This window comes from Salvelinus alpinus, chromosome 11 (genome assembly GCF_045679555.1).
Source record: "Salvelinus alpinus chromosome 11, SLU_Salpinus.1, whole genome shotgun sequence".
NCBI classification, from domain to species: domain Eukaryota; kingdom Metazoa; phylum Chordata; class Actinopteri; order Salmoniformes; family Salmonidae; genus Salvelinus; species Salvelinus alpinus.
In genome coordinates, this window is record NC_092096.1 from 17,118,718 (window position 1) to 17,131,926 (window position 13,209).

The 13,209-nt window shown below is 46.9% G+C and overlaps 1 protein-coding gene across 5 annotated transcripts in view; it reads left to right on the top strand.

The window, feature by feature from the left end:
- prr5b (proline rich 5b (renal)) overlaps positions 1 to 13,209 on the top strand; it is a 72,980-nt gene that overhangs the window by 38,192 nt on the left and 21,579 nt on the right. The gene's annotated exons all lie outside the window — the stretch shown is intronic.

Consider the following 13,209-nt stretch of genomic DNA (forward strand, 5'->3'; position numbering starts at 1 on the left):
GACATGACTCTATACCCTGTCTTCCAGTCAGCTAAGTAACTAGGCTGTTGGACATGACTCTATACTCTGTCCTCCAGTCAGCTAAGTAACTAGGCTGTTGGACATGACTCTATACTCTGTCCTCCAGTCAGCTAAGTAACTAGGCTGTTGAACATGACTCTATACCCTGTCCTCCAGTCAGCTAAGTAACTAGGCTGTTGAACATGACTCTATACCCTGTCTTCCAGTCAGCTAAGTAACTAGGCTGTTGGACATGACTCTATACCCTGTCTTCCAGTCAGCTAAGTAACTAGGCTGTTGAACATGACTCTATACTCTGTCCTCCAGTCAGCTAAGTAACTAGGCTGTTGGACATGACTCTATACCCTGTCTTCCAGTCAGCTAAGTAACTAGGCTGTTGGACATGACTCTATACCCTGTCTTCCAGTCAGCTAAGTAACTAGGCTGTTGGACATGACTCTATACCCTGTCTTCCAGTCAGCTAAGTAACTAGGCTGTTGGACATGACTCTATACCCTGTCTTCCAGTCAGCTAAGTAACTAGGCTGTTGGACATGACTCTATACCCTGTCTTCCAGTCAGCTAAGTAACTAGGCTGTTGGACATGACTCTATACCCTGTCTTCTAGTCAGCTAAGTAACTAGGCTGTTGGACATGACTCTATACCCTGTCTTCCAGTCAGCTAAGTAACTAGGCTGTTGGACATGACTCTATACCCTGTCTTCCAGTCAGCTAAGTAACTAGGCTGTTGGACATGACTCTATACCCTGTCTTCCAGTCAGCTAAGTAACTAGGCTGTTGGACATGACTCTATACCCTGTCTTCCAGTCAGCTAAGTAACTAGGCTGTTGAACATGACTCTATACCCTGTCCTCCAGTCAGCTAAGTAACTAGGCTGTTGGACATGACTCTATACCCTGTCCTCCAGTCAGCTAAGTAACTAGGCTGTTGGACATGACTCTATACCCTGTCCTCCAGTCAGCTAAGTAACTAGGCTGTTGGACATGACTCTAAACCCTGTCTTCCAGTCAGCTAAGTAACTAGGCTGTTGAACATGACTCTATACCCTGTCTTCCAGTCAGCTAAGTAACTAGGCTGTTGGACATGACTCTATACCCTGTCTTCCAGTCAGCTAAGTAACTAGGCTGTTGGACATGACTCTATACCCTGTCTTCTAGTCAGCTAAGTAACTAGGCTGTTGGACATGACTCTATACCCTGTCTTCTAGTCAGCTAAGTAACTAGGCTGTTGGACATGACTCTATACCCTGTCTTCCAGTCAGCTAAGTAACTAGGCTGTTGGACATGACTCTATACCCTGTCTTCTAGTCAGCTAAGTAACTAGGCTGTTGGACATGACTCTATACCCTGTCTTCTAGTCAGCTAAGTAACTAGGCTGTTGGACATGACTCTATACCCTGTCTTCTAGTCAGCTAAGTAACTAGGCTGTTGGACATGACTCTATACCCTGTCTTCTAGTCAGCTAAGTAACTAGGCTGTTGGACATGACTCTATACCCTGTCTTCCAGTCAGCTAAGTAACTAGGCTGTTGGACATGACTCTATACCCTGTCTTCCAGTCAGCTAAGTAACTAGGCTGTTGAACATGACTCTATACCCTGTCTTCCAGTCAGCTAAGTAACTAGGCTGTTGAACATGACTCTATACCCTGTCTTCCAGTCAGCTAAGTAACTAGGCTGTTGAACATGACTCTTTACCCTGTCTTCCAGTCAGCTAAGTAACTAGGCTGTTGGACATGACTCTATACCCTGTCTTCCAGTCAGCTAAGTAACTAGGCTGTTGGACATGACTCTATACCCTGTCTTCTAGTCAGCTAAGTAACTAGGCTGTTGGACATGACTCTATACCCTGTCTTCCAGTCAGCTAAGTAACTAGGCTGTTGAACATGACTCTTTACCCTGTCTTCCAGTCAGCTAAGTAACTAGGCTGTTGGACATGACTCTATACCCTGTCTTCCAGTCAGCTAAGTAACTAGGCTGTTGGACATGACTCTATACCCTGTCTTCTAGTCAGCTAAGTAACTAGGCTGTTGGACATGACTCTATACCCTGTCTTCCAGTCAGCTAAGTAACTAGGCTGTTGGACATGACTCTATACCCTGTCTTCCAGTCAGCTAAGTAACTAGGCTGTTGGACATGACTCTATACCCTGTCTTCCAGTCAGCTAAGTAACTAGGCTGTTGGACATGACTCTATACCCTGTCTTCTAGTCAGCTAAGTAACTAGGCTGTTGGACATGACTCTATACCCTGTCTTCCAGTCAGCTAAGTAACTAGGCTGTTGGACATGACTCTATACCCTGTCTTCCAGTCAGCTAAGTAACTAGGCTGTTGGACATGACTCTATACCCTGTCTTCCAGTCAGCTAAGTAACTAGGCTGTTGGACATGACTCTAAACCCTGTCTTCTAGTCAGCTAAGTAACTAGGCTGTTGGACATGACTCTATACCCTGTCTTCCAGTCAGCTAAGTAACTAGGCTGTTGGACATGACTCTATACCCTGTCTTCCAGTCAGCTAAGTAACTAGGCTGTTGAACATGACTCTATACCCTGTCTTCCAGTCAGCTAAGTAACTAGGCTGTTGGACATGACTCTATACCCTGTCTTCCAGTCAGCTAAGTAACTAGGCTGTTGAACATGACTCTATACCCTGTCTTCCAGTCAGCTAAGTAACTAGGCTGTTGGACATGACTCTATACCCTGTCTTCCAGTCAGCTAAGTAACTAGGCTGTTGGACATGACTCTATACCCTGTCTTCCAGTCAGCTAAGTAACTAGGCTGTTGAACATGACTCTATACCCTGTCTTCTAGTCAGCTAAGTAACTAGGCTGTTGAACATGACTCTATACCCTGTCTTCCAGTCAGCTAAGTAACTAGGCTGTTGGACATGACTCTAAACCCTGTCTTCTAGTCAGCTAAGTAACTAGGCTGTTGGACATGACTCTATACCCTGTCTTCCAGTCAGCTAAGTAACTAGGCTGTTGGACATGACTCTATACCCTGTCTTCCAGTCAGCTAAGTAACTAGGCTGTTGAACATGACTCTATACCCTGTCTTCCAGTCAGCTAAGTAACTAGGCTGTTGAACATGACTCTATACCCTGTCTTCTAGTCAGCTAAGTAACTAGGCTGTTGAACATGACTCTATACCCTGTCTTCCAGTCAGCTAAGTAACTAGGCTGTTGGACATGACTCTAAACCCTGTCTTCTAGTCAGCTAAGTAACTAGGCTGTTGGACATGACTCTATACCCTGTCTTCCAGTCAGCTAAGTAACTAGGCTGTTGGACATGACTCTATACCCTGTCTTCCAGTCAGCTAAGTAACTAGGCTGTTGGACATGACTCTATACCCTGTCTTCTAGTCAGCTAAGTAACTAGGCTGTTGAACATGACTCTATACCCTGTCTTCCAGTCAGCTAAGTAACTAGGCTGTTGGACATGACTCTATACCCTGTCTTCCAGTCAGCTAAGTAACTAGGCTGTTGGACATGACTCTATACCCTGTCTTCCAGTCAGCTAAGTAACTAGGCTGTTGGACATGACTCTATACCCTGTCTTCCAGTCAGCTAAGTAACTAGGCTGTTGGACATGACTCTATACCCTGTCTTCCAGTCAGCTAAGTAACTAGGCTGTTGGACATGACTCTATACCCTGTCTTCCAGTCAGCTAAGTAACTAGGCTGTTGGACATGACTCTATACCCTGTCTTCTAGTCAGCTAAGTAACTAGGCTGTTGGACATGACTCTATACCCTGTCTTCCAGTCAGCTAAGTAACTAGGCTGTTGAACATGACTCTATACCCTGTCTTCCAGTCAGCTAAGTAACTAGGCTGTTGGACATGACTCTATACCCTGTCTTCCAGTCAGCTAAGTAACTAGGCTGTTGGACATGACTCTATACCCTGTCTTCTAGTCAGCTAAGTAACTAGGCTGTTGAACATGACTCTATACCCTGTCTTCCAGTCAGCTAAGTAACTAGGCTGTTGAACATGACTCTATACCCTGTCTTCCAGTCAACTAAGTAACTAGGCTGTTGAACATGACTCTATACCCTGTCTTCCAGTCAGCTAAGTAACTAGGCTGTTGGACATGACTCTATACCCTGTCTTCCAGTCAGCTAAGTAACTAGGCTGTTGGACATGACTCTATACCCTGTCTTCCAGTCAGCTAAGTAACTAGGCTGTTGGACATGACTCTATACCCTGTCTTCCAGTCAGCTAAGTAACTAGGCTGTTGGACATGACTCTATACCCTGTCTTCTAGTCAGCTAAGTAACTAGGCTGTTGGACATGACTCTATACCCTGTCTTCCAGTCAGCTAAGTAACTAGGCTGTTGGACATGACTCTATACCCTGTCTTCCAGTCAGCTAAGTAACTAGGCTGTTGGACATGACTCTATACCCTGTCTTCCAGTCAGCTAAGTAACTAGGCTGTTGGACATGACTCTATACCCTGTCTTCCAGTCAGCTAAGTAACTAGGCTGTTGGACATGACTCTAAACCCTGTCTTCCAGTCAGCTAAGTAACTAGGCTGTTGGACATGACTCTATACCCTGTCTTCCAGTCAGCTAAGTAACTAGGCTGTTGGACATGACTCTATACCCTGTCTTCCAGTCAGCTAAGTAACTAGGCTGTTGGACATGACTCTATACCCTGTCTTCCAGTCAGCTAAGTAACTAGGCTGTTGGACATGACTCTAAACCCTGTCTTCCAGTCAGCTAAGTAACTAGGCTGTTGGACATGACTCTATACCCTGTCTTCCAGTCAGCTAAGTAACTAGGCTGTTGGACATGACTCTATACCCTGTCTTCCAGTCAGCTAAGTAACTAGGCTGTTGGACATGACTCTATACTCTGTCTTCCAGTCAGCTAAGTAACTAGGCTGTTGGACATGACTCTATACCCTGTCTTCCAGTCAGCTAAGTAACTAGGCTGTTGAACATGACTCTATACCCTGTCTTCCAGTCAGCTAAGTAACTAGGCTGTTGAACATGACTCTATACCCTGTCTTCCAGTCAGCTAAGTAACTAGGCTGTTGGACATGACTCTATACCCTGTCTTCCAGTCAGCTAAGTAACTAGGCTGTTGGACATGACTCTATACCCTGTCTTCCAGTCAGCTAAGTAACTAGGCTGTTGGACATGACTCTATACCCTGTCTTCCAGTCAGCTAAGTAACTAGGCTGTTGGACATGACTCTATACCCTGTCTTCCAGTCAGCTAAGTAACTAGGCTGTTGGACATGACTCTATACCCTGTCTTCCAGTCAGCTAAGTAACTAGGCTGTTGGACATGACTCTATACCCTGTCTTCTAGTCAGCTAAGTAACTAGGCTGTTGAACATGACTCTATACCCTGTCTTCCAGTCAGCTAAGTAACTAGGCTGTTGAACATGACTCTATACCCTGTCTTCCAGTCAGCTAAGTAACTAGGCTGTTGGACATGACTCTATACCCTGTCTTCTAGTCAGCTAAGTAACTAGGCTGTTGGACATGACTCTATACCCTGTCTTCCAGTCAGCTAAGTAACTAGGCTGTTGGACATGACTCTATACCCTGTCTTCCAGTCAGCTAAGTAACTAGGCTGTTGGACATGACTCTATACCCTGTCTTCCAGTCAGCTAAGTAACTAGGCTGTTGGACATGACTCTAAACCCTGTCTTCTAGTCAGCTAAGTAACTAGGCTGTTGAACATGACTCTATACCCTGTCTTCCAGTCAGCTAAGTAACTAGGCTGTTGAACATGACTCTATACCCTGTCTTCCAGTCAGCTAAGTAACTAGGCTGTTGGACATGACTCTATACCCTGTCTTCTAGTCAGCTAAGTAACTAGGCTGTTGGACATGACTCTATACCCTGTCTTCCAGTCAGCTAAGTAACTAGGCTGTTGGACATGACTCTATACCCTGTCTTCCAGTCAGCTAAGTAACTAGGCTGTTGGACATGACTCTATACCCTGTCTTCCAGTCAGCTAAGTAACTAGGCTGTTGGACATGACTCTAAACCCTGTCTTCCAGTCAGCTAAGTAACTAGGCTGTTGGACATGACTCTATACTCTGTCTTCCAGTCAGCTAAGTAACTAGGCTGTTGGACATGACTCTATACCCTGTCTTCCAGTCAGCTAAGTAACTAGGCTGTTGGACATGACTCTATACCCTGTCTTCTAGTCAGCTAAGTAACTAGGCTGTTGGACATGACTCTATACCCTGTCTTCCAGTCAGCTAAGTAACTAGGCTGTTGGACATGACTCTATACCCTGTCTTCTAGTCAGCTAAGTAACTAGGCTGTTGGACATGACTCTATACCCTGTCTTCCAGTCAACTAAGTAACTAGGCTGTTGGACATGACTCTATACCCTGTCTTCCAGTCAGCTAAGTAACTAGGCTGTTGAACATGACTCTATACCCTGTCTTCCAGTCAGCTAAGTAACTAGGCTGTTGGACATGACTCTATACCCTGTCTTCCAGTCAGCTAAGTAACTAGGCTGTTGAACATGACTCTATACCCTGTCTTCCAGTCAGCTAAGTAACTAGGCTGTTGGACATGACTCTAAACCCTGTCTTCTAGTCAGCTAAGTAACTAGGCTGTTGGACATGACTCTATACCCTGTCTTCCAGTCAGCTAAGTAACTAGGCTGTTGGACATGACTCTATACCCTGTCTTCCAGTCAGCTAAGTAACTAGGCTGTTGAACATGACTCTATACCCTGTCTTCTAGTCAGCTAAGTAACTAGGCTGTTGGACATGACTCTATACCCTGTCTTCCAGTCAGCTAAGTAACTAGGCTGTTGAACATGACTCTATACCCTGTCTTCCAGTCAGCTAAGTAACTAGGCTGTTGGACATGACTCTATACCCTGTCTTCCAGTCAGCTAAGTAACTAGGCTGTTGAACATGACTCTATACCCTGTCTTCCAGTCAGCTAAGTAACTAGGCTGTTGAACATGACTCTATACTCTGTCTTCCAGTCAGCTAAGTAACTAGGCTGTTGGACATGACTCTATACCCTGTCTTCCAGTCAGCTAAGTAACTAGGCTGTTGGACATGACTCTATACCCTGTCCTCCAGTCAGCTAAGTAACTAGGCTGTTGGACATGACTCTATACCCTGTCTTCCAGTCAGCTAAGTAACTAGGCTGTTGGACATGACTCTATACCCTGTCTTCCAGTCAGCTAAGTAACTAGGCTGTTGAACATGACTCTATACCCTGTCTTCCAGTCAGCTAAGTAACTAGGCTGTTGGACATGACTCTATACCCTGTCTTCCAGTCAGCTAAGTAACTAGGCTGTTGAACATGACTCTATACCCTGTCTTCTAGTCAGCTAAGTAACTAGGCTGTTGAACATGACTCTATACCCTGTCTTCCAGTCAGCTAAGTAACTAGGCTGTTGGACATGACTCTATACCCTGTCTTCCAGTCAGCTAAGTAACTAGGCTGTTGGACATGACTCTATACCCTGTCTTCCAGTCAGCTAAGTAACTAGGCTGTTGGACATGACTCTATACCCTGTCTTCCAGTCAGCTAAGTAACTAGGCTGTTGAACATGACTCTATACCCTGTCTTCCAGTCAGCTAAGTAACTAGGCTGTTGAACATGACTCTATACCCTGTCTTCCAGTCAGCTAAGTAACTAGGCTGTTGAACATGACTCTATACCCTGTCTTCCAGTCAGCTAAGTAACTAGGCTGTTGGACATGACTCTATACCCTGTCTTCCAGTCAGCTAAGTAACTAGGCTGTTGGACATGACTCTATACCCTGTCTTCCAGTCAGCTAAGTAACTAGGCTGTTGGACATGACTCTATACCCTGTCTTCCAGTCAGCTAAGTAACTAGGCTGTTGGACATGACTCTATACTCTGTCTTCCAGTCAGCTAAGTAACTAGGCTGTTGGACATGACTCTATACCCTGTCTTCCAGTCAGCTAAGTAACTAGGCTGTTGGACATGACTCTATACCCTGTCTTCCAGTCAGCTAAGTAACTAGGCTGTTGGACATGACTCTATACCCTGTCTTCCAGTCAGCTAAGTAACTAGGCTGTTGAACATGACTCTATACCCTGTCTTCCAGTCAGCTAAGTAACTAGGCTGTTGGACATGACTCTATACCCTGTCTTCCAGTCAGCTAAGTAACTAGGCTGTTGGACATGACTCTATACCCTGTCTTCCAGTCAGATTAGAATCTCTGTCAGTCCGTTGCTGCTGTACCAGACATGATGGGTCATTTCCTGTGTGGTTATGAGGAGCCCTGTGACCTTCTCATTACGGGACGTGAAAAAGGAAGCACCTGTCTTACTCTCCAGTCCACCACAGGACAGTGGTGTAAAGTACTTAAGTAAAAATACGTTAAAGTACTACTTATGTCATTTTTGAGGTATCTGTACTTTACTATTTATATTTATGACAACTTTTACTTCACTACATTCCTAAAGCAAATAATGTACTTTTTACTCCATACATTTTCCCTGACACCCAAAGTACTGGTTATATTTTGAATGCTCAGCAAGACGATTAAATGGTCTAATTTACACACTTATCAACAGAACGTCCCTGGTCATCCCTACTGCCTCTGATCTGGTGCACTCAATAAACACACTTGCTTCGTTTGTAAATTATGTCAGAGTGTTGGAGAGTGCACCTGGCTATCCGTACATTTTAAATAATAATAATAATTATTGTGCTGTCTGGTTTGATTAAAATCAGGGATTTGAAAGGATTTATACTTTTACTTTTGAAACGTAAGTATATTTTAGCAATTACATTTACTTTTGATACTTAAGTGTATTTAAAAACAAATACTTGTAGACTTTTACTCATGTAGTATTTTACTGGGTGTCACGTTCCTGACCTGTTTTCTGTTATTTTTATATGTGTTTAGTTGGTCAGGGCGTGAGTTGGGGTGGGCATTCTATGTTTTGTGTTTCTATGTTTAGGTCACTTGTAATTAGCCTTATATGGTTCTCAATCAGGGACAGGTGTTTGACATATCCTCTGATTGAGAACCATATAAAGGTTGGCTGTTCACAATGTTTGTTTGTGGGTGATTGTCTTCCGTGTCTGTGTATGTTGCACCACACGGGACTGTTTCGGTTTGTTCGTTCGTTTGATGTAGTCTGTTCCTGTTCGTGAGTTCTTCGTGTCTTTATGTAAGTTCCATGTTCAGGTTTCGTGTACGTCGTTTTGTTATTTTGTATCATTTCAAGTGTAGTTCGTGTTCGTTTTCGTCTTGTCAATAAATTCATTATGTATTCACAACCCGCTGCATTTTGGTCCTCCGATCCTTCTCTCCTCTCCTCGTCCGAGGAGGAGGAAGATCTAGACACCCGTTACACTGGGTGAATTTCATTTACTTGAGTCATTTTCTATTAAGGTATCTTTAACCTTTACTCAAGAGAGAGGCAGTGAGAAGGGTGAGGAAAGAGAGAGAGGCAGTGAGAAGGGTGAGGAAAGAGAGAGAGGCAGTGAGAAGGGTGAGGAAAGCGAGAGAGGCAGTGAGAAGGGTGAGGAAAGAGAGAGAGGCAGTGAGAAGGGTGAGGAAAGCGAGAGAGGCAGTGAGAAGGGTGAGGAAAGAGAGAGAGGCAGTGAGAAGGGTGAGGAAAGCGAGAGAGGCAGTGAGAAGGGTGAGGAAAGCGAGAGAGGCAGTGAGAAGGGTGAGGAAAGCGAGAGAGGCAGTGAGAAGGGTGAGGAAAGAGAGAGGCAGTGAGAAGGGTGAGGAAAGAGAGAGGCAGTGAGAAGGGTGAGGAAGGTGTTGAAAGAGAAGGAGACAGGAACAATGTGGCATAGTGTGTCTAGTCTCTACTTCTGTGAGACCACCCAGTTCAGTATGGAGGTCAGGGGGGACTGAGACCACCCAGTTCAGAATGGAGGTCAGGTGGGACTGAGACCACCCAGTTCAGTATGGAGGTCAGATGGGACTGAGACCACCCAGTTCAGAATGGAGGTCAGATGGGACTGAGACCACCCAGTTCAGTATGGAGGTCAGATGGGACTGAGACCACCCAGTTCAGAATGGAGGTCAGATGGGACTGAGACCACCCAGTTCAGTATGGAGGTCAGGGGGGACTGAGACCACCCAGTTCAGTATGGAGGTCAGATGGGACTGAGACCACCCAGTTCAGTATGGAGGTCAGGGGGGACTGAGACCACCCAGTTCAGAATGGAGGTCAGATGGGACTGAGACCACCCAGTTCAGAATGGAGGTCAGATGGGACTGAGACCACCCAGTTCAGAATGGAGGACAGATGGGACTGAGACCACCCAGTTCAGTATGGAGGTCAGATGGGACTGAGACCACCCAGTTCAGAATGGAGGTCAGATGGGACTGAGACCACCCAGTTCAGAATGGAGGTCAGGGGGGGACTGAGACCACCCAGTTCAGAATGGAGGTCAGATGGGACTGAGACCACCCAGTTCAGAATGGAGGTCAGATGGGACTGAGACCACCCAGTTCAGTATGGAGGACAGGGGGGACTGAGACCACCCAGTTCAGAATGGAGGTCAGGGGGGACTGAGACCACCCAGTTCAGTATGGAGGTCAGATGGGACTGAGACCACCCAGTTCAGAATGGAGGTCAGATGGGACTGAGACCACCCAGTTCAGAATGGAGGTCAGGGGGGACTGAGACCACCCAGTTCAGTATGGAGGTCAGGGGGGACTGAGACCACCCAGTTCAGAATGGAGGTCAGATGGGACTGAGACCACCCAGTTCAGAATGGAGGTCAGGGGGGACTGAGACCACCCAGTTCAGAATGGAGGTCAGATGGGACTGAGACCACCCAGTTCAGAATGGAGGTCAGGGGGGACTGAGACCACCCAGTTCAGAATGGAGGTCAGGGGGGACTGAGACCACCCAGTTCAGAATGGAGGTCAGATGGGACTGAGACCACCCAGTTCAGAATGGAGGTCAGGGGGGACTGAGACCACCCAGTTCAGAATGGAGGTCAGGGGGGACTGAGACCACCCAGTTCAGAATGGAGATCAGATGGGACTGAGACCACCCAGTTCAGAATGGAGATCAGATGGGACTGAGACCACCCAGTTCAGAATGGAGGTCAGATGGGACTGAGACCACCCAGTTCAGAATGGAGGTCAGGGGGGACTGAGACCACCCAGTTCAGAATGGAGGTCAGATGGGACTGAGACCACCCAGTTCAGAATGGAGGTCAGGGGGGACTGAGACCACCCAGTTCAGAATGGAGGTCAGGGGGGACTGAGACCACCCAGTTCAGAATGGAGGTCAGGGGGGACTGAGACCACCCAGTTCAGAATGGAGGTCAGGTGGGACTGAGACCACCCAGTTCAGAATGGAGGTCAGATGGGACTGAGACCACCCAGTTCAGAATGGAGGTCAGGGGGGACTGAGACCACCCAGTTCAGAATGGAGGTCAGATGGGACTGAGACCACCCAGTTCAGAATGGAGGTCAGGGGGGACTGAGACCACCCAGTTCAGAATGGAGGTCAGGGGGGACTGAGACCACCCAGTTCAGAATGGAGGTCAGATGGGACTGAGACCACCCAGTTCAGTATGGAGGTCAGGGGGGGACTGAGACCACCCAGTTCAGAATGGAGGTCAGATGGGACTGAGACCACCCAGTTCAGTATGGAGGTCAGGGGGGGACTGAGACCACCCAGTTCAGAATGGAGGTCAGATGGGACTGAGACCACCCAGTTCAGTATGGAGATCAGGGGGGACTGAGACCACCCAGTTCAGAATGGAGGTCAGGTGGGACTGAGACCACCCAGTTCAGAATGGAGGTCAGGGGGGGACTGAGACCACCCAGTTCAGAATGGAGGTCAGATGGGGACTGAGACCACCCAGTTCAGTATGGAGGTCAGGGGGGACTGAGACCACCCAGTTCAGAATGGAGGTCAGATGGGACTGAGACCACCCAGTTCAGTATGGAGGTCAGGGGGGACTGAGACCACCCAGTTCAGAATGGAGGTCAGATGGGACTGAGACCACCCAGTTCAGTATGGAGGTCAGATGGGACTGAGACCACCCAGTTCAGTATGGAGGTCAGGGGGGACTGAGACCACCCAGTTCAGAATGGAGGTCAGATGGGACTGAGACCACCCAGTTCAGTATGGAGGTCAGGGGGGACTGAGACCACCCAGTTCAGTATGGAGGTCAGATGGGACTGAGACCACCCAGTTCAGTATGGAGGTCAGGGGGGACTGAGACCACCCAGTTCAGTATGGAGGTCAGGGGGGACTGAGACCACCCAGTTCAGAATGGAGATCAGGTGGGACTGAGACCACCCAGTTCAGTATGGAGGTCAGGACATCAGTGATGATATATTTATTCCATGGCAAAAATGAAAACGCAGATTAAACTCTTTGGTTGTTTAAAAACCTGCTGTATGTAACATATTGTGTTGTATAGCTTGGAAAATAAATGTGACTCTGGATGTCAACATAATGATGTTTCCAACATCAGATCTGTTTTCCTGAAGAAGTTCACTGTGGGGAGAGTTTCTTACTATATGACTGTTACAGAGTTTGTTGAAAATGTGTTGTTCCCATTACCCTAGATCAACCTAACCCATTACCAACCTTAACCCATTACCCTAACCCTAACCCCAGATCAACCTTAACCCATTACCCTAACCCTAGCCATAACCCAAACCCATTACCCCAACCCTAACCCTAGATCAACCCAAACCCATTACCCCAACCCTAACCCTAGATCAACCCCAACCCTAACCCTAGCCATAACCCAAACCCATTACCCTAGCCCTAACCCTAACCCCAGATCAACCTTAACCCATTACCCTAACCCTAGATCAACCCAAACCCATTACCCCAACCCTAACCCTAGATCAACCCTAACCCTAGCCATAACCCAAACCCATTACCCTAACCCTAACCCATTACTCTAACCCTAGCCATAACCCAAACCCATTACCCTAACCCTAACCCTAACCCATTACCCTAACCCTAACCCAAACCCGTTACGCTAACCATAACCCAAACCAGATCAACCTTAACCCTAGCTTCATGTCCACACCCTAGATCAACCTTAACCACAGATCAACCTTAACCCTAGCTTCATGTCCACACCCCAGATCAACCTTAACCCTAGCTCCATGTCCACACCCCAGCTCAACCTTAACCCCAGATCAACCCTAACCCAAACCCATTACCCCTTAACCCTAGCTTCATGTCCACACCCCAGATCAACCTTAACCCTAGCTCCATGTCC